The sequence below is a fragment of the Hylobates moloch genome, unplaced genomic scaffold (genome assembly GCF_009828535.3).
Source record: "Hylobates moloch isolate HMO894 unplaced genomic scaffold, HMol_V3 SCAFFOLD_21, whole genome shotgun sequence".
Lineage (NCBI taxonomy): Eukaryota > Metazoa > Chordata > Mammalia > Primates > Hylobatidae > Hylobates > Hylobates moloch.
In genome coordinates this window covers 13,358,984-13,384,794 of record NW_026652296.1, presented here as the reverse complement: position 1 = coordinate 13,384,794, position 25,811 = coordinate 13,358,984, and positions in this window count along the sequence as shown.

The following is a 25,811-nucleotide window of genomic DNA, read 5'->3' as shown; positions in this document are numbered from 1 at the left end:
GTTACTCGGGAGGCTGAGGTGGGAGGATTGCTTGAGCCTGGGAAGTGGAGGCTTCAGTGAGCTGTGATCTCACCACTGCCCTCAGCCTGAGTGGCAGAGGGAGACCCTGTCTCAAAAAAAAAAAAATTTCACTTGAGGAACGGACTTTTGAATTCCCAAGCTAAAAGAAATCATAAGTATAATTATAATTATGGTATATTACTGTTGCATCTAAGTAGCAAAAGAAATGAATCAGTTAGGAATTTTTTGGGCTTTGGGCTTTAAATAGCAGAAACCATGATCGAGAATGGCTTACGTGGCCAGGCACAGTGGCTCATGCCTGTAATCCCAGCACTTTGGGAAGCCGAGGCAGGAGAACTGCTTGAGCCCAGGAGTTTGAGACGAGCCTGGGCAACATGGCAAGACCACAATCTACAAAAAATAAATTAGCTGGGTGTGGTGGTGCTTGCCTGCAGTCTCAGCTAATCAAGAGGCTGAGTGGGAAGGATCACTGGAGCCCAGGAGGTCAAGGCTACAGTGAGCCATGTTCACACCACTGCATTCCAGCCCAACACAGGGCATGTATGACAGGCCAGCAACCTTTGCATCTTTGACCTGTGATTCACTTTTGTCTCATAAAAACAAAAACCAGGCCGGGCACGGTGGGTCACGCTTGTAATCCCAGCACTTTGGGAGGCCGAGGCGGGCAGATCACGAGGTCAGGAGATCCAGACCACGGTGAAACCCCGTCTCTACTAAAAATACAAAAAATTAGCCGGGCGTGGTGGCGGGCGCCTGTAGTCCCAGCTACTCGGAGAGGCTGACGCAGGAGAATGGCGTGAACCTGGGAGGCGGAGCTTGCAGTGAGCTGAGATTGCGCCACTGCACTCCAGCCTGGGTGACAGAGCGAGACTCTGTCTCAAAAAAAACAAAAACAAAAACAAACAAAAAACAAACAAAACAGAAGAAAGGAAAAAAAGAGTGGCTTACATTTTTTTTTCCCCAAAAATCTGGAGGTAAGTATCTGCTGTCGCTGGCGGAACAATACCAGTGCTGGCTATTCTGTGATCATCTTGGCTTTCCCTCTTGGTAAACAAGATGGCTGCTGCAGCTCCAGGAATCATGTGAGTATTCAAAGCAGGAAGAGCAGGAAAAGGGCTGGAGCCAGTTGTGTCTCTCCCTTTTATCCGGAAAGCAAACATTTCTTGGAAATCCAACAGCAGAGTTGGCAACTGCAGTTGCAAAGGAACCTGGGAGAACAAATGTGAAGCTTTCCAGCTTCTAAAATAGGAAGAAGAATGGCCGGGCATGGTGGCTCGCGCCTGCAATTCCAGCACTTTGGGAGGCCGAGGCGGGCGGATCACCTGAGGTCAGGAGTTTCAGACCAGCCTGGCCAACATGGTGAAACGCCGTCTCTACTAAAAATACGAAATTAGCCAGGCGTGGTGGCCAGTATCCCAGGTGCATGCCTGTAATCCCTGCTACTCGGGAAGCGGAGGCAGGAGAATCGCTTGAACCTGTGAGGTGGAGGTTGCAGTGAGCCGAGATCATGCCATTGCACTCCAGCCTGGGCAACAAGAACGAAACTTCGTCTCAAAAAATAAATTAAAAAAAAAAATAGGAAGAAAAGAGTCACAGGTTAGGGATGGTAGTTGGCTTAGCTAGTAGGCTGTATCTGTCACAAGAAAGATCACAGAAGCCACAGTGTTCTAGAATATTGAAATCTCTTGTCCTCCTTTCAGTTCTTGCCCCTGAATGACAGACACCGCCAGAACTCATTTCAGGTCTGTATGCATCCACGGGCGACTTAATAGTAATTCACTATGTGAGTTATTAACGGTTATTAAAATGCAGCATTCGTGAACTAAAATTAGCCAATTTATCCATGCCTGTATTCTGCCAAGTCCTTCTGGCTGCCACTCAATGCTTAATGACCTTGCCTTTGCACAAATAGCTGAAGTGGGTATGGGGTTTCCTTTTGAGGTGATAGAAATGTTTTAGAACTAGATAGAGGTGGTGGTTACACAACATTGTGAATGTGGTAAATGCCACTTTGGTTAATTTTCCCTTATGTGAACTTCACCTTAATTTAAATGAAGGAAAAGGAAGAGGGAGAGGGGGAGGAGACACAGAAGGCAAAGGGAGGGAAGGAGAGAAAGAAAAACAAAGAACCTTAACAGTTATTGCTGATGGCCATAAGGAAAAAACCCAATACTTTTTTTCTTTTTTTTTTTTTAGACGGAGTTTTGCTCTTGTTGCCCAAGCTGGAGTACAATGGCGCCATCTTGGCTCACTGCAACCTCCGCCTCCTGGGTTCAAGCGATTCGCCAGCCTCAGTCTCCCGAGTAGCTGGGATTACAGGTGCCCACCACGGTGCCCAGCTAATTTTTTGTATTTTTAGTAGAAATGGGGTTTCACTACATTGGCCAGGCTGGTCTCAAACTCCTGACCTCAGGCAATCCACCCACCTCAGCCTCCCAAAGTGCTGGGACTACAGGCGTGAGCCACCGTGCCTGGCTCTACATTACTGCATTATTGTGTGTGTGTGGTTTTTTTTTTTTTTTTTTTTGAGACATTGTTTCTCTCTTGTTGCCTAGGCTGGAGTGCAATGGTGCCATCTCCGCTCACTGCAACCTCTGCCTTCCAGGTTCAAGCGATTCTCCTGCCTCAGCCTCCCGAGTAGCTGGGATTACAGGCATGTGCCGCCGCACGTGGCTAATTTTTTGTATTTTTAGTAGGGACGGGGCTTCAGCATGTTGGCCAGGCTGGTGTCGAACTCATGACCTCATGTGATCCACCCACCTTGGCCTCCCAAAGTGCCGGGATTACAGGCATGAGCCATCGCGCCCGGCAACCCTAATATATTATTGTTACAGCCTTTGGGCAAGGCCTTTTAACATTTCCATGGGATAAGTTCCACTCTTGGAAACTAATATGTAAGAATATATGTGCAAGAAGGTTTGTGCAATATTGTTCATCTTGGCAAAAATGGCAAACAAAGTAAATATCCATCCTTACAGAGTTTCTGAATAGATCACAGTATAGCCACACCACAGAATATTGCACAGCCACTAAAATGCTCTTTGCCAGGTGGCCTGGAGGGATGTCAATGTGATGTGTTAAATGAGAAAAGCAGGATACAGAAAAATGAGTATAACATGATGCTATTTATATAAACTCCTGTGTATTCAATGTGTATATATGTATGTTTGCATGTCTATATTTACATATACATGTACGTGTATCCAAATATGTATGTATATGTGTATTTGTTTTTCGTTGTTGTTCGTTTGTTTTTCCAGATATAGTCTTGCTCTGTTGCCCAGGCTGGAGTGCAGTGGCACAATCTCAGCTCACTGCAACTTCACCTCCTGGTTCAAGCAATTCTCGTGCCTCAGACTCCTGAGTAGCTAGGATTACAGGAGCCCACCACACCTGGCTAATTTTTGTATTTTTAGTGGAGATGGGGTTTCACCATGTTGGCCAGACTGGTCTCAAACTCCTGACCTCAAGTGATCCGCCTGCCTCAGCTTCCCAAAGTGCTGGGGTTAAAGGTATGAGCCCCCGAGGCTGTCCGTATATGTGTATTTGTATAAAATTACCTAGGCATGGAGAAAAAGATGGGAGTATACAAATCCGAGGTGAGAACGGGAGAGAAAAAGGAGAAATAGGGAAGGAGAAGCCAAGAGAAAAAGAAAGAGAAAAACCAAAAAGATTTCTCTAGAAGAAACTTCCTGGCCAGGCACGTTGGCTCAAGCCTGTAATCCCAGCACTTTGGGAGGCCAAGGGGGTGGATTACCAGAGGTCAGGAGTTTGAGACTAGCCTGGCTAACATGGTGAAAACACGTCTCTACTAAAAATGTAAAAATTAGCCGGGCGTGGTGGTGAGCCCCTGTAACCCCAGCTACTCGGGAGGTTGAGGCAGGAGAATCACTTGAACCTGGGAGGTGGAGGTTGTGGTGAGCCGAGATTCCACTGCACTCCAGACTGGGCGATAAGAGCAAAACTCCGTCTCACATAAAAAAAAAAACACAAAAAAAAACCACACAAAAAAAACTTTCTTTCCCCCAATATATATGATATGATCACCTTTATGATTTTATGTAAAATTATATGCATGTGTATGTACATGTATAAAACGTTAAATCATAAACTTACATTTAACGCATTATAATCAAACAATTTAACATAGAACTAAACTTACTGTTATTGTGGCACTATCATTATTAATTATGCCTGTGATGCCTCCTTTATGCAGAGGGTAACAATGCATATTTGCATGAACAGTATTTCTGGTGTATAATTTTCCAATTATCTGGTATTAGAATATGTATGTATTATGAGTCAAATATGAATTATTTAGACTCTCCCCCTGAAATATACCCAGAGTCCTGGAAGTTAATTCATGTGGTTGAATAATTAATATAAGTGATTATAGCACCCCGCCCCCTTAAAGAAAAGATGATTTGGTCTTTGCCTGCCCAGCAACTGAGGCCCTTGGAGGAGACTCTGCCTTTGCCCAATAGTTTCCCTGGATTTTTGCAATGGGAAAAATGAAACAGAAGCCAGACCGAGAGGTAGCTACGGAGTAGATCAGTAGAGCTATTTCTGCTGAACAGACCCTTGCCAATCACTTCCCTTTTTCTACTCCAGATCTGGGTCAATCAAAGCTTGGTGTGAACATGTGACCCAGACCTAGCCAGTCAGAGGGCTTCATCCATCTGGCCAATGTGATTGGTCAGGACTGGGCACATGACCCAAACTGGACCAATCAGAGGATTCATTTCCTACCACTTCCTGCTAAAACTGTCAGAGACAGGCCTTTCTTTTTTTTTTTTTTTTTTTTTTTTTTTTTTTTTTTTTTTGAGACGGAGTCTCGCTCTTTCACCCAGGCTGGAGTGCAGTGGTGCGATCTCGGCTCACTGCAGGCTCCGCCCCCCGGGGTTCACGCCATTCTCCTGCCTCAGCCTCCCGCGTAGCTGGGACTACAGGCGCCTGCCACCTCGCCCGGCTAATTTTTTGTATTTTTAGTAGAGACGGGGTTTCACCGTGTTAGCCAGGATGGTCTCGATCTCCTGACCTCGTGATCCGCCCGTCTCGGCCTCCCAAAGTGCTGGGATTACAGGCGTGAGCCACTGCGCCCGGCCAGAGACACGCCTTTCATGAGACTGCTGGCCCCTCCTATCACACTGAGAGTGAAGCCTCACAGAAGAAGCTGAGAGCGTGAAGGAGTAGAAGATTCTGACGGCATCTTTGAGCACCTGGCTCCAACTGTGCTAGGATCTTAGGATCTGGGTATATTTAAAGTGCACAATGTCATTTTTTTCTTTTTTTTTTTTGAGATTGAGTCTCACTCTGTCGCCCAGGCTGGAGTGCAGTGGCGCAATCTCAGCTCACTGCAAGCTCCACCTCCCAGGTTCACGTCATTCCCATGCCTCAGCCTCCCAAGTAGCTGGGACTACAGGCGCCTGCCACCATGTCCAGCTAATTTTTTTGTATTTTTTTAGTAGAGGTGGGGTTTCACCATGTTAGCCAAGATGGTCTCGATCTCCTGACCTCGTGATCCACCCCCCTTGGCCTCCCAAAGTGCTGGGATTACAGGCGTGAGCCACCGCGCCTGGCCTTTTTTTTTTTTTTTTTTTTTGAGATAGAGTCGCTCTCTGTCACCCGGGCTGGAGTGCAATGGTGCGATCTTGGCTCACTGAAACCTCTGTCACCTGGGTTCAAGAGATTCTCCTGCCTCAGCCTCCCGAGTAGCTCAGATTCAAGGTGCGTGCCACCACGTCCGGCTAATTTTAGTATTTTTTGTAGAGACGAGTTTTCGCCATTTTGCCCAGGCTGGTCTTGAACTACTGGGGTCAAGTGGTCTTCCTGCCTCTGCCTCCCAAAGTGCTAGGACTACAGGCGTGAGCCAACACAACAGGCTGTGTTCATGAGATAATATTGTGTCATCTGATTTCTGTTTGATTTCCAGATTAATGGTATATCCATCAAGAGTAGTATTCTTGGCTTGGGGCTGTGGCTCACACCTGTAATCCCAACACTTTGGGAGGCCTAATTGGGAGAATCACTTGAGCTGAGGAGTTTGAGACCATCCTGGGCAACATAGAGAGACCCCATCTCCACCAAAAAAAAAAAAAAAAAAAAAAATGCCAGGCGCGATGGCTCACGCCTGTAATCCCAGCACTTTGGGAGGCTGAGGTGGGCGGATCACTTGAGGTCAGGAGTTCGAGAACAGCCTGGCCAATATGGTGAAACCCCGTCTCTACTAAAAATACAAAAATTTGCCTGGTATGGTGGCGGGTGCCTGTAATCCCAGCTACTCAGGAGGCTGAGGCAGGAGAATTGCTTGAACCTGAGAGGCGGAGGTTGCAGTGAGCTGAGATTGTGGCATTGCACTTCAGCTTGGGCGACAGAGCCAGACTTCGTCTCAAAAAAAAAAGAAGAAAAAAAAAAAAAGCCGGGCATGGTGGTGTGTGCCTGTGGTTCCAGCTACTCAGAAGACTGAGGTGGGAGGATTGCTTGGGCCTAGGAGGTCGAGGCTGCAGTGAGCTGTGATTGCACCGCTGCACTCCAGGTTGGGTGACAGAATAAGATTGTGTCTCAAAAAGAAAAAAAAAAAAAAAGCAAGATTCCTGGGTTCTGTTCTTTCTCATTTGTTCTTCATTCCTCAACACTATGCTTGGCTTTGTCCGAGGCTCTGAGGATACAAGGATGAATCAAACTGAGTATTATGGCAGAGACAGCTGTTTCAGCACTAATATCTCTTTTTTTTTCCCCTTCTTTAATAACAGAGCTTATGAGTTTTAGCTGGGTGCATGTTTATCTAGTTGATAACTACATTTCTCTTTTTTTTTGTTTTGAGACGGAGTCTCACTCTGTTGTCCAGGCTGGAGTGCAGTGGCACAATCTTGGCTCACTGCAACCTCCACCTCCTGGGTCAGTGATTCTCCTGCCTCAGCCTCCTGAGGTGGGACTACAGGCGCCAGCCACTGCGCCCGGCTAATTTTTGTATATTTAGTAGAGGTGGGGTTTCACCACATGGGCCAGGTTGGTCTCCAGCTCCTGACCTCAGGTGATCTGCCCACCTTGACCTCCCAAAGTGCCAGGATTACAGGGGTGAGCCACCACGCCTGGCCCCCGATGACTACATTTCTTTTTTTTTTTTTTTTGAGACAGAGTCTAGGTCTGCCACCCAGGCTGGAGTGCAGTGGCATCATCTCGGCTCACCGCAACTCCTGGGTTCAAGCAATTCTCTTGCCTCAGCCTCCTGAGTAGCTGGGATTACAGACGCCCACCACCATGCCTGGCTAATTTTTGTATTTTTAGTAGAGACGGGTTTTCACCATGTTGGCCAGGCTGGTCTTGAACTCCTGACCTCAGGTGATCTAACCTCAGCCTCCCAAAGTGCTGAGGTTACAGATGTGAGCCGCTGTGCCCGGCCTGATGACTACATTTCTGAGCCTGCTTTGTATCTAAGTGTTCATGTGACTGAGTTCTGGTCAGTGAGATATAAGCAACAATGATAAATGTTCCTTCCAGGTCATGCTATTTTTTTTGCTCAGACACACTTTATCATCACTTAATGGGTCATGCTATTAAAAGGAATGGATATGTTCTCCCTTTGCCCTTTTTTCTGCCATTTTCCACGGGCCAGGATGCAGGTGTGATGGCAGGACCTAGAGCAGGTACCTCGGACCCAGAGATTGAAGCTGTGTGTTGAAGCTGGCCATTGCCTCCCTGCTACCCTAGGATCTCCTAACTTGGGTTGTTAGTGAGAGAGATATATATTTGATTTTGTTTAAGCCACTAAACTTAAGGTCTGTTTGTTATAGCAGCCTAGATTTTACCCAAACTAATAAGCCTCTGACCTCCACTTCTAGTGAAATAGATCAAAGAGACAGCTACCCCCCGCCCCAAAAAAGTGACAAGTTCTGAAATAGAGATAACCCCATGGTGTTGTGAGGTTATAAATTAGGGCATGCTTGGCTGGGCACGGTGGCTCACGCCTGTAACCCCAGCACTTTGGGAGGCTGAGGCAGGCGGATCACCTGAGGTTGAGAGTTCGAGACCAGCCTGACCAATATGGAGAAACCCCATCTCTACTAAAAATACAAAATTAGCTGGGCATGGTGATGCAAGCCTGTAATCCCAGCTACTCGGAAGGCTGAGGCAGGAGAATCACTTGAACCTGGGAGGCAGGGGTTGCGGTGAGCTGAGATCACGCCACTGTACTCTAGCCTGGGCAACAAAAGCAAAACTCCGTCTCGGAAAAAAAAAAAAATAGGGCGTGCTCAACTTGGCCTGAGACACTGTTTGATGAAAGGCTTACTGAGGAGGATCGATGAAAAGAATTCCCATAAGCAGAAATTGGAATAGGGTTGGACACTTGAATCAATTAAAGATGTTTTGTGCTGTGAACGGTGGCTCACACCTGTAATCCCAGCCCTTTGGGAGGCTGAGTCAGGAGGATCACTTGAGTCCAGCAGGTCAAGGCTGCAGTGAGCCATGATCATGCCACTGCACTGCAGGCTGGGTGACACAGCAAGATCCTGACACACACACACACGCGCACACACACACACACACACGGTGTTTTGGCTATAAGTAACAAGAATAACAAAATACCACAAGGAATATCTTTAAGGAGTCATTCATTTATTCTACAAACATTTTCCTATCACTTACTATGTTCCAGGCACTGTTCTAGGTGCTGGGGATATGGCGATGAATAAAACAGACCACTCCCCCTACCGCCCCCTAAAATCCAAGCAAAACTCTGGCTTTATAGATTTTATGATCTATGGGGAGAGATTTATTATCTTACAGAACAAGAAATCCAGAGATAGGTGGTCCTGGGCTGGCGGATACAGAGGCTCAACACTATCTTCAAGGACGCTTATTCTTTCCATCTCTTCACTCTGCCATCCTCAGTGTGTCGGCTTTTTTCTCAACCTGTAACCTCATAGTTGTAATATGGCTGCCACTGCTCCAGGAGGCACATCACATACACATTAAGCCAGTGGAGTAGAAGAGAACCTGTTTTCTCCCATGCTGCTCTTCTTTTTTATTTTTCTAGCAGGAAAACTTCCTCAGAAGTCTTCAGCTAACTTTAAATCTTATTTACTAGAATTGCATCACATTCCTAATAAAATCACTGGCAAGTTGAAGGAAACAAGCATGAGTGGCTTAGGTCAGTGTTCTCAAATGGTTGTCTCAGGATCAGGCACAGTGGCTCATGCCTGTAATCCCAGCACTTTGGGAGGCTGAGGCGGGTGGATCACTTGAGGTTGGGAGTTTGAGACTAGCCTGGCCAACATGGTGAAAGCTTATCTCTACTAAAAATGCAAATATTAGCTGGCCGTGTTGGCACACGCCTGTAATCCCAGCTACTCAGGAAGCTAAGGTGGGAGAATCGCTTGAACCTGGGAGGCGGAGGTTGCAGTGAGCCAAGATCGTGCCACTGCACTCCAGCCTGGGTGACAGAGTGAGACTCCATCTCAAAACAAAACAAAAGAAGACAAAAAAGCTGTTGTCAGGTTATTAATGACTCCAAAGAGCTTTGGTTTATGTGGCTATGTCTATTGATATTTGCTATATTAGAAGTTAAAAGTGAAAAAAATTAAACATGTATTTATTAGTTCATTTAAAATTACCCTTTACATATTAACACAAATAATTTTTTATGAAAATAGCTATACTTTGCAAGACAAAAAATAGTGGAAAGCGTGGCATTTTTTGTTTGTTTCTTTGTTTGTTTTGGACAGGCTCTTGCTCTGTTTCCCAGGCTAGAGTGCAGTGGTGCAGTCAGCTCGCTGCAGCCTCGACCTCCTGGGCTGAAGTGATCCTCCTTCCTCAGCATCCTGAGTACCAGGAAGCACAGGCATGCAGCACCACATCCAGCTAATTACTTCATAATTTTTGTAGAGACAAGGTCCTTCTGTGTTCCCCAGGCTGGTCTGGAACTCCTGGGCTCAAGCAATCCTCTGGCCTTGGCCTCCAAGCAGCATAGTGGCATTGTTTTGCATTTTGCTATTATCTCTTTGATGTCTGCTTAACAGAAGAAGCTGGATTTTCGTGTCCGCTTCTGCATTCAACCCATTGTGATATTCTGTTTTACTTTAAATACATGGAGAAATTCTGGTTTCATACAGATATGTTGTTGCAAAAAGAAAGGCTTTGTGGACCTCTTGGAAAGGTCTTGAGGATTCAGCATTCACAACTGGAGAACCACTGACTTAGATTGATTAAAACTCACTCTCTGAGGATCCCTTGAGCCCAGAAGTTTGAGACCATCCTGAGCAACATATTGAGACTCCGTCTCTAAAAAATAAAAATAGGCCAAGTGTAGTGGCTCATGCCTGTAATCCCGGCACTTTGGGAGGCCAAGGCAGGTGGATCACTTGAGGTCAGGAGTTCGAGACTAGCCTTGCCAACGTGGCGAAACGCTGTCTCTACTAAAAATACCAAAATTAGTTGGTCATGGTAGTGCACACCTGTAATTCCAGCTACTTGGGAGGCTGAGACAGGAGAATTGCTTGAACCTGGAGGTGGAGGTTGCAGTGAGCCAAGATTGTGCCACTGCACTCCAGCCTGGGTGACAGTGTGAGACTCCATCTCAAAAAAATAAAAAATAAAATAAAATAAATAAAAATTAAAAAATTACCTGGATGTGGTGGTGTGCACCTGTAGTCCTAGCTGCTTGGGAAGCTGAGGTGGGAGGATCATTTGAGCCCAGGAGGTGGAGGCTGTAGTGAGCTATGATCACACCACTGCACTCCATCCTGGGAGACAGAGCAAGACCCTGTCTCAAAACAACAACAACAACAACAACAACAACAACAACAACACTCACTCCCAGGTCTATAAAGAGGCTTAACCCCCACCCATAATTCCACACAGTTCAACCTCCTTATAAACACATGGCTGCTTCCATTCCTGAACAAAATCATAGTTCTCTCAGCAAGGAGAAAGGCAGGGAGGGGTATTGGGTGGGCAGCCCACAGAGTCTGCCACGGATTACTCTGCAGTGGAGGTTTTCCAGCCTATTCGACTGTATCCCACAGTAACAAATACATTTTACATGATGACTCAGTACACACATGCACACAACAGAAAAATTTTTATTAACAATACTTAGGCTTGCAACATGGAATGCCCTCTGATATTTTCTATTGTTTGTATTCTTTTCTATTTCATTTTTTAAAAAGTGCTGGCTGTAACCCAATAAATTCACTTCATGATTCACTAGTGGGTCATAATCTTCAGTGTGAAAAATACTGTTCTCTAGGGACTTGTTATTTGATTGGATAGAGGGGCTAGACAGAGGCCTTCAAAGGAGGGAATTCATAACCATTGCCTCAAAAGTTGGCCAAGGAATTGCCCCGAGATGCCTATGTTGACCCAGCCTTTGTCGTTTTTGCCTGCATTAACTCTTTTATATTGAGCAGAGGGCAAGTAGGCTCAACTCAAATGGTGTTAAGTAAAAAGATAAGGCTGGGCGCAGTGGCTCACACCGTGGCACTTTGGGAGGCCGAGGCAGGAGGATCACCTGAGGTTAGGAGTTCGAGACCAGCGTGGCCAACATGGCGAAACCCCATCTCTACTAAAAATACAAAAATTAGCCAGGCATGGTGGTACACGCCTGTAGTTCCAGCTACTCGGGAGGCTGAGGCAGGGAGAAACCTTTGAACCTGGGAGGCAGAGGTTGCAGTGAGCGGAGATTGTGCCACTCATTTCAGCCTGGGTGACAAAAAAAAAAAAAGTGAAAAGATAAACAGAATTATAATTATAACAAAATTTATTGACTCATAGAATTGGAAATCCCAGGAGCCTCGTGAGCTTCAGGCACAGCCGGAATGATGGCCACAGGGTAAGTACTTGTTGATCTCCACCTGGAGACCCTCATGTCCTCCATGTTGGCTTCTCAGGACGAGAATCTCAGGCAATAGTGTCCCCTGTAGCTCCCCAACTTCAAAAACCAGAGTATAGAAAACTACATCTTACTGGCAGGTCTAGAAAAATGTCACTCAGTGAGCAACAGTGCTGTTGCTCACTGGCCAAACCTGGATCATGTATCCACCTTTGTTTGTTTGTTGGTTTTTGAGACAGTCTCGCTCTGTTGCCCAGGCTGGAGTGCAATGGCGCGATCTCAGCTCACTGCAACCTCTACCTCCTGGGTTCAAGCGATTCTCCTGCCTCACCCTCCTGAATAGCTGGGATTACAGGCGTGCACCACCACGCCTGGCTAATTTTTGTATTTTTAGTAGAGACGGGGTTTCACCATGTTGGCCAGGCTCGTCTTGAACCCCTGACCTGGTGATCCACCTGCCTTGGCCTCCCAGAGTGCTGGGATCACAGGCATGAGCCACCACACCTGGCCTATGCATCCACCTTTTGAAGGGAATGTTGAGGTCAGCTTTCTCTGAACACGTTGGGTGAGAGTGGATGGGCAGTGGCTTTCCAGTGGAGAGGGGGAAGTTGTTGCTTGAAGCAGGGAGGATTTTGAGCAGGCGAAACCAGCAGATGTTTACTACCTCAAGCTCCATGAGGCCAGGGAAGGTGCTGGGTCCTGAGCACCACTGTATGCCCAATGACTGGCACAGATTAGACTCAGAAAATACCTGTATGAACAAGGGCTATTGTGTTGTATGATTGGGTATCCATGGATAATTTACATATTTGAAAAGGTAACAGAAAGATTTGTAGGGCACGATGGCTCATGCCTGTAATCCCAGGACTTTGTGAGGCTGAGGTGGGAGGATTGCTTGAGCCCAGGAGTTCAAGACCGGCATGGGCAGCATAACAAGACGCCCTCTCTACAAAAAATTAGCTGGGTGTGGTGGCACGTACCTGTGGTCCCAGCTACTTGAGAGGCTGAGGCAGGAGGATTGCTTGAGCACAAGAGGTCAAGGCTGCAGTTTGCTATAATCCTACCACTGCACTCCAGCCTAGGCAACAGAGAAAGACCTCATCTCAAAATAAAAAAATAAAATAAAGAAGGATAGACAAATAGGTTAGTGGAAGAGAACAGAAAGTCCAGCTAGCCGGATGTGGTGGCTCACCCCTGTAATCCCAGCACTTTGGGAGGCCAAGGCAGGCGGATCACAAGGTCAGGAGATCAAGACCATCCTGACTAACACCCTGAAACCCCGTCTCTACTAAAAAAATACAAAAAATTAGCTGGGCGTGGTGGTGGGTGCCTGTAGTCCCAGCTACTTGGGAGGCTGAGGCAGGAGAATGGCGTGAACCCGGGAGATGGAGCTTGCAATGAGCTGAGATAGTGCCACTGCACTCCAGCCTGGGAGACAGAGCGAGACTCCGTCTCAAAAAAAAAAAAAAAAAAAAAAAGTCCAGCTGAGACTGACACATATATGGCCAAATTATCTTCAACAAAGTCACCAGGGTAATTCACTCAAGAAAACCAATTTTGTATTTCAACAAATATTACTGGGGACAGGCCAGGTGCAGTGGCTCACACCTATAATCCCAGCACTTTGGGAGGCTGAGGCAGGAGGATCACTTGAGGCCAGGAGTTTGAGCAGCCTGGGCAACATAGGGAAACCCCGTCTCTGTCTAAATAAATAAATAAATAAATAAAATTTAGTGTTGAGAAAAAGAAAAGGCCACTGAATTGTATACTTTATTTTATTTTATTTTATTTATTTATTTTTGAGACTGAGTCTCACTCTGTCACCCAGGCTGGAGTGCAGTCTCATGATCTCAGCTCACTGCAACCTCCTCCTCCCTTCAAGCGATTTTCCTGCCTCAGCCTACTGAGTAGCTAGGATTAAAGACACGCACCACCATGCCCGGCTAATTTTTGTGTTTTTAGTAGAGACAGGGTTTCACCATGTTGGTCAGGCTAGTCTCAAACTCCTGACCTCATGATCTGCCCACCTTGGCTTCCCAAAGTGCTGAGATTACAGGCGTGAGCCACTGCGCCCGGCCTGAATTGTATACTTTACAATGGTTTGGCTGAGTGCTGTGGCTCACGCCTGTAATCCTAGCACTTTGGGAGGCCAAGGCAGGTGGATCATTTGAGGTCAGGAGTTTGAGACCAGCCTGACCAACATGGTGAAACCCCATCCCCACTAAAAATACAAAAAAAGAAAGAAAGAGAGAGAGAGAGAAAGAAATTAATTAGCTGGGCGTGGTGGCATAGTCCCAGCTACTTGGTGGCTGAGATGGGAGAATCACTTGAACCTGGGAGGTGGAAGCTGCAGTGAGCCGAGATTGCGCCACCGCACACCAGCCTGGGCAACAAGAGTGAAACTCCGTCTCCCCACCAAAAAAAAAAAAACCCAAAAAACAAAAAACATATACCTTCCTGGCTAAATGATTGGCTTATGGTAACTCAGACTGAGCCAATGAAGCCCTCCTCAGTTTGTTCTTGGAACTATTGTCAGGGGTATTTTCCCTTTCCGTTGGTGTTGCTGTGCTGGTGAGAAGTAACCCCAGAACCAGCATGTAGGCAAAGCTACAGGAGAGGAAAGCCGACTTGGAGAAGAACTGAGAGATGATAGAGCAATAGAAACCAGCCATGTTGGGCCCCTCGGTTCAGGTTCACCTGATGTCCTCCAAACTTTTTGTTCAGGCTAGTTTAGGATGTGCCTATATTTCTTGCAAATGAGTCTCCTAATACAAACCCCAAATCATTGTAGCAAAATGCACCGACTAACTGTGCTTCCAAGATCAGATCAGTAAGCTGGGTGCAGTGGCTCACGCCTGTCATCCCAGCACTTTGGGAGGCCAAGGTGGGCAGATCACTTGAGGTCAGGAGTTGGAGAACAGCCTGGCCAACATGGTGAAACCCCATCTCTACTAAAAATACAAAATTGGCCAGGTGTGGTGGCAGGCACCTGTAATCCCAGCTACTTGAGAGGCTGAGGCAGGAGAATCACCTGAACCTGGGAGGCAGAGGTTGCAGTGAGCCGATATCATGCCACCGCACTCCAGCCTGGGCGACAGAGCAAGACTCCGTCCCAAAACAAACAAACAACAAACAAAAACCAATGTGTAAGTAAACAGAGAGAAAAAGAAGTTTGAGGAAAATTAAAAACATAAAGGACAAAGTGAGAGAAGAGAGTATCTGTAAAATACATGAATACACACACACAGTAGATGTTTCATGGTTGTTTATCCCCCACCTCTTGCTGGAACACAGACCGGTGCCCCACTTTGTGATTGGGATGTCCTTCCTCTGTTTCTTGGCTGAGTCGAACTTGTGCTGCTTCCTTTCTCCTTAAATATCCTTTCCTCTGGACAGGATGTTCCTGAAGGAGGCCACAAGGCAGAACATCTCGGCTAACTTTAGTTTGCTATTTTCAGCCTGAATTTGTGCCTGGGCAAATCAGTCCATGGACAGAGTATCCTCCCCAGTTGGATATTTCTTGCATGAGCATCAGAATTTTGTGGAACACAAGGCTTAGTTTCACTAAGCTCTGAGCCTCAAAACCTAGTATGCATCTGGGTTAGAGAGCCTCATCCAGTCTTTTTTTTTTTTTTTTTTTTTGAGATGGAGTCTCGCTCTGTCGCCCAGGCTGGAGTGCAGTGGCGTGATCTCAGCTCACTGCAAGCTCTGCCTCCCGGGTTCATGCCATTCTCCTGCCTCAGCCTCCCGAGTAGCTAAGACTACAGGCGCCCGCCACCACACCCGGCTAATTTTTTGTATTTTTTTTTTTTTTAGTAGAGACGGGGTTTCACCATGTTAGCCAGGATGGTCTCGATCTCCTGACCTTGTGATCCACCCGCCTTGGCCTCCCAAAGTGCTGGGATTACAGGCGTGAGCCACTGCGCCTGGCCCTCATCCAGTCTTAAAAAAAATTCCCTGAGCTATAGAATATATATGGTGGATGTATTTTCTGCATTGCTTTTTTGATGCAGGTAGGAAAAAATAAATCCAAATCACAATTGTCCCTCCAGGGAACTGAGAAGCTGGGGTACTTACCCATTGACTCCTGTATTCCATTGGTTAAGAATAGCTTCTGGTGGCTTTTTTGGCGCTGTCTTGCATCCTGTGCTGGAGACAGCTCTTAGGTTAAGAGACACAGGTGTTCAGCCTGGGCAACATAAGGCGACACTGTCTCTACCAAAAAAAAAAAAAAAAAAAAGCCTGGGGGTGGTGCATGCACCTGTGGTCCCAGCAACTAAGGAGGCTGAAGTGAGAAAATTGCTCGAGTCTAGGAGGTTGAGGCTGCAGTGAGCTGTGATCATGCCACTGTACGCAGCCTGGGCAACAGAGCAAGACTTTGTCTCAAGACAAAAGAAAAAGAAGTCAGATGCGGTGGCTCATGCCTGTAAACCCAGCACTTTGGGAGGCTGAGGCAGGTGGATTACTTGAGGTCAGGAGTTCAAGACCACACTGGTCAACATGGTGAAACCCCGTCTCTACAAAAATACAAAAATTAGCCGGGTGTGGTGGCTTGCACCTGTAATCCCAGCTACTTGGGAGGCTGAGTTAGGAGAATCACTTGAACCTGGGAGGTGGAGGTGGCAGTGAGCCGAGATCGCCCCACTGCACTCCAGCCTGTGCAACAGAGCGAGACTCCATCTCAAAATAAAAAAAAAGAGGCTAGTGTGGGAGGATCACCTGAGCCCAGGAGGCGGAGGTTGCAGTGAGCTGAGATCACGCCACTATAGTTTAGCTTGGGTGACAGAGTGAGACTCTCTCAAAGAAGAAGAAGAGAAACAGATGTGTGTGTGAGGTGGGAGCTGCCAGCCTGTCCATCATAGTTGTAGCTGATCTCAGAAGCAGGCCAAGGGGATTTGCTATAGGGCACCAACAGTATATGCTAGAAAAAGAATGTAGTACATATACTGGCTTGTAGCACAGGGGTTATTCTAGTTTTAGGCAATGCTGAATCAAGGGCCTCAAATAATGTCAACAGGACTTGAACTTTCACCATTTTTTAGTTCCTTACACCTTAAATCCTCTAGTAGTGGCTTCTCACAACTGTGGGCTTAATCCTACCAGTCCAGGAGCCCCAGTAGAACAGAGTACCCTTCCTAACACCTGAACTCACTTTCATGGCCTTGCTTGAGTTCTGTGCCCAGTCCTGCTCTATGGCCAGGAAGCCATGGCCCTCTGATTGATCAGATCTGAGCTACACGCAGTGGTGTGTTGATGAATGTCTAACAATAGTCTTTTTGAGAAAATAAAAGCTTCGATTTGTAGTGTTTCCTGATTTCTATGATGTAAATACCCCCATTAGCTTGAAACCATAGCCGATTTCAATTACCCATGTAGTGTCAACCGGTTTACAGGACTCTTGTCATGTCCCAGCAGCTCTAGTGAGCCAGTTCGAGCCAGCTCAAACACACCACTGGCTCGTGTGTCTCCTGCTGAGCAGAGGCAGTTGAGGCACCCCATGCATTCCACAGGGACTAAAGGTGGGGAAGGGAAATCAGGGTGCTGCTGTCACGATTTGGGGGGTGAATAGTTGCTGAATGGGAAAAACCAGGCCTCCATCAATCATACAGACAGACAGAGAGCCTGTGTCAAAAAAACAACAACAACAACAAAAAACCACCCAAAAAACTGCAACAAACATCTTGGTAAATATATCCTTATAATATAAAATTATATATCCTTTGTTTGTTTGTTTGTTTTCTTGTTTGTTTTGAGACAGGGTTCTCGCTCTGTCACCCAGGCTGGAGTGCAGTGGCATAAACTCAGCTCACTGCAACCTCTACCTTCCCGGCCTCTACCTCCCTCACTGTAGCCTCAACCTCACACCTCAGCCTCCTGAGTAGCTGGTAACATAGGCATGCACCACCATGCCTGGCTAATTTTTTGTATTTTTGGTAGAGAGAGGGTTTCACCATGTTGCCCAAGCTGTTCTCGAACTCCTGAGTTCAAGCGATCCACCACCTTGGTCTCCCAAAGTGCTGGGATTATAGGTGTGAGCCACCGTGCCCAGCCACCTTATATATCCTTATATGTTGTCTTTTCTATAACACTGGTCAGCAAACCAAGGCCCACAGAAGACCAAACCCAGTCTGCCCCTGTCTTTTTTTTTTTTTTTTTTTTTTTTTGAGATGGAGTCTCGCTCTGTTGCCCAGGCTTGAGTGCAGTGGTGTGATCTTGGCTCACCACAACCTCTGCCTCCCAGGTTCAAGTGATTCTCCTGTCTCGGCCTCTCGAGTAGCTGGGACTACAGACACACCCCACCATGCCTGGCTAATTTTTATATTTTTAGTAGAGACAGGGTTTTACCATGTTGCCCAGGCTAGTCTTGAACTCCTGACCTCAGATGATCCACCCGCCTCAGCCTCCCAAAGTGCTGGGATTACAGGCATGAACCACCTTGCCTGGCCTGGCACCTGTTTTGTAAACAAAGTTTTGCTGGAACACAGCAAACTCATACATTTACATAATGTCTGTAGCTGCTTTTGCAGTACCACAGCTGAATGGAGTCATTCAGAGACTGCATGGCCCACAAAGCCTAAAATATTTACTCTCTGGCACTCTTTACAGAGAAAGTTTGCTGCTCTATAATACAGGACCTACATTATGGAAAGGGAAAAAGATATATGTTTTAAAAATTTTAACAGACAGCTGGGTGCAGTGGCGCTCAAGTCTGTAATCCCAGCACTTTGGGAAGCCAAGGCGGGTGGATCACCTGAGGTCAAGAGTTCAAGACCAGCCTGACCAACATGGCGAAACCCCATCTCAAATAAAAATACAAAAATTAGCAACGCATGGTGGCATGCACTTACAATCTCAGTTTCTCAGGAGGCTGAGGCAGGAGAATAGCTTGAACCTGGGAGGTGGAGGTTGCAGTGAGCCAAGATCACACCACTGCACTCCAGCCTGGGCGACAGAGTGAGAATTTGTCTCAAAAAAAAAAAAAAAAAAAAGAAGTGTACAAACAAGAAAGCCCACTCTTCTATTGCAATTACTGTTACCAGTTTGATGTAATAGTCCAATCAACACAATAATCAATACACACACATAGTTTTGTTCTTTCTTTAAAAAAACAAAAACAAAAAAACAGGAATGGATCAGTAATTTCCTACAGCTATTATCCCCAAAATACTTTTGTATTATTCTGCCCTTTTTCTGATGGCTCATATCCAAAGAAAGATCACTGCAGGTGTTTGGACACAAAAATCCCAGCAGCTGGTACCCTTTGCAGCAGAATTTCAACCTGACACTGGGAGCTAGAATGTTTGTTGGCTCTGATAAGCTAATAACCACATGTTTCAATGTCCCGTGTCCCTGAAGAAGCCATTTACATGTGACTTTCCTGCTTCAGACCAGGCCATGGCTTCCCAGTTCACTGAGTTCAAAACCAAAATGCTCATCGTGGCCTACAAGTTCCTCCGTGACCTGGCCTGTAGCCAGTTTTCTGGTACCGCTCTTCCCCTTGGTCTCTGTGCCTTCTTTCACTTCCTCCGAGTTGCACCAAGCCCTTTCCGGCCTCGTACTGGGTTAGTCAGAACTCTTTCAGTTTCAAGTGACAGAAACCCAATTCGAACTGGACTAAGCCTTTAGAGTGTATTAGGCTCATACAACTGAAAAGTCCTAAGAAGGCCAGGCGTGTTGGCTCACGCCTGTAATCCCAGCACTTTGGGAGGCCGAGGCGGGCGAATCACCTGAGGTCAGGTTCGAGACCAGCCTGGCTAACATGGTGAAACCCCCGTCTCTACTAAAAATATAAAAATTAGCAAGGCATGGTGGTGTGCGTCTGTAATCCCAGCTACTCAGGAGGCTGAGGCAGGAGAATTGCTTGAACCTGGGAGGCGGAGGTTGCAGTGAGCCGAGATCGTGCCATTGCACTCCAGCCTGGGCAACAAGAGTGAAACTCTGTGAAAGGAAGGGAGGAAGGGAGGGAGGGAGGGAGGAAGGAAGGAAGGGAGGAAAGAAAGAAGGAAGGAAAGAAAGAAAGAAAGAAAAGAAAGAAAGAAAGAAAGAAGAAAGAAAGAAAGAAAGAAAGAAAGAAAGAAAGAAAGAAAGAAAAAAAAAAAAAGGAAGAAAGGACCCAAGAAGGTGGATTCAGACATAGATGGCTCTAGTCTCCCTTGGCTGCCCCAGTCTCCACTGCATTATCTTCATTCTCAGTCTCTCCCAAAGGGATGGAAGGATGGTCCTAAGGTTGCAGCCTAATTAGCCACCCAGGTGGAAAGAGGACTCTCATTTCCTCTTTATTGCTCTAGAAAAAGGTCCTGTGGGCCAGGTGCAGTGGCTCATGCCTGTAATCCCAAAACTTTGGGAGGCCAAGTTGGGCGGATCACGAGGTCAAGAGATTGAGACCATCTGGCCAACATGGTGAAACCCCGTCTCTACTAAAAACACAAAAATTAGCTGGGCGTGGTGGTGCGCACTTGTAGTCCCAGCTACTTGGGAGGCTGAGGCAGGAGAATCGCTTGAACCCAGGAGGCAGAGGTTGCAGTGAGCTGAGATTGTGCCACTGCACTCCAGCCTGGGCTGCAGGGTGAGACTACTCCATCTCAGAAAAAAGAAGAAGGTCCTGTGGATAAGGCTCATTGAATCAGCTGGGGTGAGGCAACCATCCCTGAACCAATCGCTATGATCAGTAGGGTAGGCTTCACTGGTCAGTCAGCCTTGGGTCTTGTGCCTCACAGCCTCCCACCAGCACTGGTGGGGGAATCTGCCCCATCTGAAACGTGAACACTGGCAATCAAGAAGGGAAATAGCTGCAGGCAGGCAAAAACAACAGGTGTCCATGGCAGGCCTCTGTACATATCCTCTCCTCTGCCTGGAGCACCCTTCACCCACTTTTCACTGTGACAGCAAGGTTATTCTTCACAGCTTTGGTAGAGCAGGCAAAAGATTAGAGGTGGCACAGCTGCCTATTAATAAGAAATTGCACTTTGGGAGGCCAAGGCGGGAGGATCCCTTGAGCCCAGGAGTTTGAGGCCAGCTTGATCAACACAGTGAGACCCCATCTCTACAAAAAATAAATAAACTAGCCAGGTGTAGTGGGCCTGTAGTCCAGCTACTTGGAAGCCTGAGGTGGGAGGATTGCTTGAATCCAAGAGTTTGAGGCTGCAGTGAAACCCTGTCTCAAAAAAAAAAAAAAAAAAAAGAATGTGTAGAGAATAACCTTGCTTGTGCTTCAGACATAGGCAGTAGAATGCCGAGATAGGCTTGTCCCTGCTCCGGAGAGCCACTTCCTAAAAAGTCAGGAATCCTAAGTCAGTTGTACACTGTAGGTAGCTTGAAATTAGCCATGGTAGAAGTATTTACACCACAGAAACCGGCAAATGCTGCACACCAGGGCTGTTTTGTTTGTTTGTTTTTCCCTTGGAGAGCCTTTTTATCAGCACACCACTGCCAAAGGGGGGTTTGAAAGTTCCTCTGGTCAGAGGTCAAAGAGCACTGACAATTAGCCCCAAGAAATCAGAACAGCCAGGTATGGTGGCTCACGCCTGTAATCCCAGCACTTTGGGAGGCTGAGGCAGGAGGATCTCTTGAGCTCAGGATTTCGAGACCAGCCTGGGCAACATGGTGAAACTCTAACTCTACAAAAAATACAAAAAAATTAGCTGCATGGTGGTGTGTGCCTGTGGTTCCAACTACTTGGGTGGCTGAGGTGGGAGGATTGCTTGAACCCGGGAGATTGAGGCTTCAGTGAGCTTAGATTGTGCCACCGCATTCTAAGCCTGGTGGACAGAGCAAGACCCTGTTAAAAAGAAAAGAAAGAGAAGGAAGGAGGGAGGGAGGGAAGGAAGGAAGGAAGGAAGGGGAGAAAGAGAAAGAAAGGAAGGCAAGGCAAGGCTTGGCTTTGGGCAGAAGGGAGAAACTTGTTGGGTCAAGGGAGAAACTTGTTGGGTCAAGGGAGGAACAGAGGTCTAGGTAGTTGACTTTTCTCCCAAAGTACAGATCCCTTTGAAGTAAAGCCAAGGCACTATGAGGGTAGTGACCCTGAATCATATAAGGTGCTGGCTGGTCTTTGTTTAACGCTTGCTGATCTTTGTTAAATGCACTGGTTGGTAGGATAGTGCTTTTGTCTAGAGCTGAGGTCAAAGAATATTACACTAAGGCAAAGATTTCTCCCTATTTGCAGTAGGGATCAAATAGGAAAATGAATGCAAACATTTGGAAAAGTAAGAAATAGCCTGCCAAAATATTAGGCAGAAGTTAGAGAAAAATGATGATTCATGCTACAATAATTACTACCTTTCCAAGGAAAAATCAAATCCTTTATGATTCTGGCACAGTAACATTGCAATGTACATTACCACTCACTGCATTGCCTCAACAGTCATCATTTCGTGCCCCCCAGGAAAGGAAAGGTACAGTGATTAGGAAAAGCAAAAAAAAAAAAAAATCCCCACAGTTATTGATGACAGCATTCATGGAGGTTAAAGAGGCAGTTTGGCCTAATTTTATTGTGAACTCCGTTTCTTATAACAGCAAGAATAATCATCCACATTTTTTTTGTAATGGACACTTGATGTGAAAATCCAGGAAATAAAATGTTTCCAATTCAAGGTGTTCTTTCCATATAATTCCCAGCATCCTCCCTCCCTTAGCCCTGAGACCATCAGACAGGACCAAGAATCTCTCCCTCCCTTCTTTCTTCACAGATAGCTTTCTCATTGGCCAGCCTGCCCTCAGCCCCTGCACTGTTAAATGCTAGCAGCTTCCTTCCTCCCTCCCTCCCTCCTTTCCTTCCTTCCTTCCTTTATTTATTTATTTGAGGTAGGATCTCGCTCTGTCACCCAGGCTGGAGTGCAGTTGTGTGATCATGGCTCACTGCAGCCTTGACCTTCTGGGCTCAAACAATCCTCCCACCTCAGCCTCCCGAGTAGCTGGGACCACAGGCATGCGCCAGCCACCACAACTGGCTAATTTTTTTTTTTTTTTTTTGAGACTGGGTCTTGCTCTGTCACCCAGGCTGGAGTGCAATGGCATGATCTCGGGTCACTGCAACCTCTGCCTCCCGGGTTCAAGCGATTCTCCTGCCTCAGCCTCCCAAGTAGCTGGGATTACAGATGCCTGCCACCATGCCTGGCTAATTTTTTTTTTTTTTTTTTTTGAGATGGAGTTTCTGTCTGTCACCCAGGCTGAAATGCAGTGGTACGATCTTGGCTCACTACAACCTTCCCCTCCCGGGTTCAAGTGATTCTTCTGCCTCAGCCTCCCAAGTAGCTGGGACTACAGGCACGAGCCACCATGCCCAGCTAATTCTTATATTTTTGGTAGAGATGGGGTTTCACCATATTGGCCAGGCTGGTCTTGAACTCCTGACCTCGTGATCCATCCACCTCGGCCTCCCAAAGTGTTGAGATTACAGGCGTGAGCCACAGTGCCTGGCATTTTTAAAAAATATATTTTAAGTAGAGACGGGGTTTCATCATGTTGATCAGGCTGGTGTCGAACTCCTGACCTCAGGTGATCCACCTGCCTCGGCCTCCCAAAGTGCTGGGATTGCAGGCATGAGCCACCGCACCTGACCACAACTGGCTAATTTTTAAATTTTTAATAGAGACCGGGGTCTCACTGTGTTGCCCAGGCTGGTCTTGAACTCCTGGCCTCAAGCAATCCTCCTGCCTCTGCCTCCCAAAGAGGTAGGATTACAGGCGTAAGCTGCTGTGCCCGGACTACCTCTTTCTTTTTTATTTATTTTTATTTTTATTTTTGAGACGGAGTCTTGCTCTGTTGCCCAGTCTGGAGTGCAGTGGCGCGATCTCAGCTGCACCTCCCAGGTTCACGCCATTCTCCTGCCTCAGCCTCCTGAGCAGCTGGGACTACAGGCGCCCGCCACCACGCCTAGCTAATTTTCTGTATTTTTAGTAGAGATGGGGTTTCACTGTGTTAGTCAGGATGGTCTCGATCTCCTGACCTTGTGATCTGCCTGCCTCGGCCTCCCAAAGTGCTGGGATTACAGGCTTGAGCCACAGTGCCCGGCCCGGACTACCTCTTTCTTAATATGCAAATTGTCCCCACGTAGTAGGGGCTCAAAAGGAAGGCGGTGCTGGGGTGAAAGCAGGCATCAATTTAAGCAGTTCTTAGACCAGAGCCATAAAACCAAACTACCATTGTCTGTCATCACCTGAAGAGCGGGGCTGTTCTAGGCACAGCTGGGAACACAGCAGCAAACTGGGTTTCCCAAATGTGAGTTAACCAGCATCTTACACGTGGGTTAAAATGTCCCCTTACATTATGAGATGTAGGGAAGGGGTGGTTCCTGATCAAGAAGGCCACTTCAAACCAAATGGCTTTGCTTGTCTGCATAGAGCCTGCACTGTGCGTGGCTGCCCTGTGTCACAGGACAGGCTCTTGCTTTCTTCTGTCAATTTCAGGAAAGATATGTGCTGGGAGACCTGGGGCAGGAAGAGAGGGATGCCCCTAACTACATTACTCTGTAGAATCAGATTAAGATGCTCAACTAGAGGGGCCTACGAGAGGGAAGGAGTTCACAGAAGGGCAAGCAGAGAGGAGGAGGAATGATTTCCAGCACTCCCATCTTCCCTGTCCCTCCTGCTCCACTGCTCTGAGCACTCCCTCTCTGCACAGAGGGACTAGAAATGGGATCTCAGGGCTGGGAGAGCAATGGCTCATGCCTGCAATCCCAGCATTTCGGAAAGCTGACGTGGCAAAATCAATTGAGCCCAGGAGTTCGAGACCAGCCTGGGCAACACGGCAAACCCCCATTTCATTATTATTATTTTTTTAAAGACAGAGTCTCACTCTGTTGCCCATGCTAGAATGCAGTGGAGTGAGCTCAGCTTACTGCAGCCTCCGTCCGCCTCCTGGGTTCAAGCGATTCTTCTGCTTCAGCGTCCTGGGTAGCTGAGATTACAGGCACCCGCCACCACACCCAGCTAATTTTTCTATTTTTAGTAGAGATGGGGGTTTCACCGTGTTGGTCAGGCTGGTCTTGAACTCCTGACCTCAGGTGATCCACCCCCTCTCAGCCTCCCAAAGTGCTGGGATTACAGGCGTGAGCCACCGTGCCCAGCCCCAAACCCCCATTTCTACAAAAAAAAAAAAAAAAAATTAGCCAAGTGTCATGGTGCACACCTGTGGTCCCAGCTACTCAGAAGGCTGAGGCAGGAGGTTTGGTTGAGCCTGAGAAATTAAGGCTGCAGTGAGCTGTGATTATACCATTGTCCTCCAGCCTAGGTAACAAAGCAAGACCCTGTCTCAAAAAAAAAAAAAATGGATCTTGGGACTTATCACAGATCCAGGCCTCCCATCCAGAGAGGGCCTCCCACTGAGATGTGCACATCACCTCTGACAGGACCGAGTTTTAAAAATCAACCACAGTGTTGGTAACCCTATTTGGTTTTTCTGCTTTTTTCTTTTCATTAAGTGAGACCTTTAAAAAACAGAAGTGCCTTGGTCTCTCAACCTCTGAGAGGCCCTGTGTGCTGCGGGCATCTGCTTTTCAGCTGGGAAAGTCCAGCCTCCTCCCACTCTGCAGCCTCTCTCTGGCTCCTACTGTCAGCCCCCAGCTGGGGTGGCAGGTAGGACCTTCAGAAAGGTCTTGTCTTGAGTTGAGTTCCTGCAGAAGCTGACTAGGGACAGACTCCATGCAATAGTGGCATGAGCCACTGTGCCTGGCCACAAATGGCTTTATTTTATTTATTAAATTAATTAATAATTAGGGCTGGGTGCAGTGGCTCATGTCTGTAATCTCAACACTTTGGGAGGCTGAGGCGGGTGAATCAGTTGAGGTCAGGAGTTCGAGACCAGCCTGGGCAACATGGTGAAACCCCGTCTCTACTAAAAATACAAAAATTAGGCAGGCGTGGTCGCGGGTGCCTGTAATCCCAGCTACTCAGGAGGCCAAGGCAGAGACTCACTTGAACCTGGGAGGCAGAGGCTGCAGTGAGCTGAGATTGTGCCACTGCAT